The sequence below is a fragment of the Bison bison genome, unplaced genomic scaffold, assembly GCF_000754665.1.
Source record: "Bison bison bison isolate TAMUID 2011002044 unplaced genomic scaffold, Bison_UMD1.0 scf7180017864526, whole genome shotgun sequence".
NCBI classification, from domain to species: domain Eukaryota; kingdom Metazoa; phylum Chordata; class Mammalia; order Artiodactyla; family Bovidae; genus Bison; species Bison bison.
In genome coordinates, this window is record NW_011495077.1 from 179,201 (window position 1) to 180,244 (window position 1,044).

General features: G+C 34.1%; 1 pseudogene; it reads left to right on the forward strand.

Annotated features, from left to right (window-relative positions):
• LOC104982077 overlaps positions 1-1,044 on the forward strand; it is a 17,980-nt pseudogene that overhangs the window by 538 nt on the left and 16,398 nt on the right.

Here is a 1,044-nt window from a genome sequence, read left to right on the forward strand (position 1 = left end):
TCTTAGTTTTGTATCCATTCAGTCAGTCTGTATCTTTGGTTGGTGCATTTAATCCATTTACATTTAAGGTAATTATTGATACATATGTTCCTATTGGCATTTTATTGATTGTTTTGGGGTTGTTTTTGTAGGTCTTTCCTTTCCTTTGTGTTTCCTGACTATGTAAGGCCCTTTTGGTATTTGTTGCAAGGCTGGTTTGGTGGTGCTGAATTCTCTTAATTTCTGCTTGTTCATAAAGCTTTTGATTTCTCTGTCAATTTTGAATGAGATATTTGCTGGGTATAGTGATCATGGTTGTATATTTTTCTCTTTTAGTACTTTAAATATATCCTGCCATTCCCTTCTGGTCTATGGAGTTTCTGCTGAAAGATCTTCTATTAATCATATGGGTTTTCCCTTGTATATTACTTGTTGCTTTTCCCTTGCTGCTTTTAATACTCCTTCTTTGTGCTTAATCTCTGTTAGCTTTATTAATATGTGTCTCAATGTGTTTCTCCTTGGGTTTAACCTGTAGGGGACTTTCTGTGCATCTTGGACTTGATTGAGTATTTCATTTCACAGGTTGAGAAAGTTTTCAAATATAATTAATTCAAAAATTTTCTCACTGCCTTTCTTTTTTTTATTCTTCCTCTGGTACCCTTATAACTTGAATATTGGTGCATTTAATATTGTCCCAAAGGTCTCCAAGGCTTTCCTCAAGTCTTTTTATTCCTTTCCCTTTATTCGGCTTTTCAGCAGTTATTTCCACCATTCTATCCTCCAGCTCACTTATCCATTTTTCTGCCTCAGTTATTCTGCTATTGGTTCCTTATAGAGTGTTTTTAATTTCAGTAATTGTGTTATTCATCTCTGTTTGCTGATTCTTTATTTCTTCTATGTTCTTGGTGATTGTATTAGATATCATTCTTGTTATTGTTTTATTATATGGCAAAGGGAAGGAGATTTGCAGGTGTAATTAAAGTGCCTAATCAGTTTGAACTTGAGTGCATCAATAGGGAGATTGTCTTTGGTGGGCTTAATTTAATCAGGTAAGCTCTTTCAAAG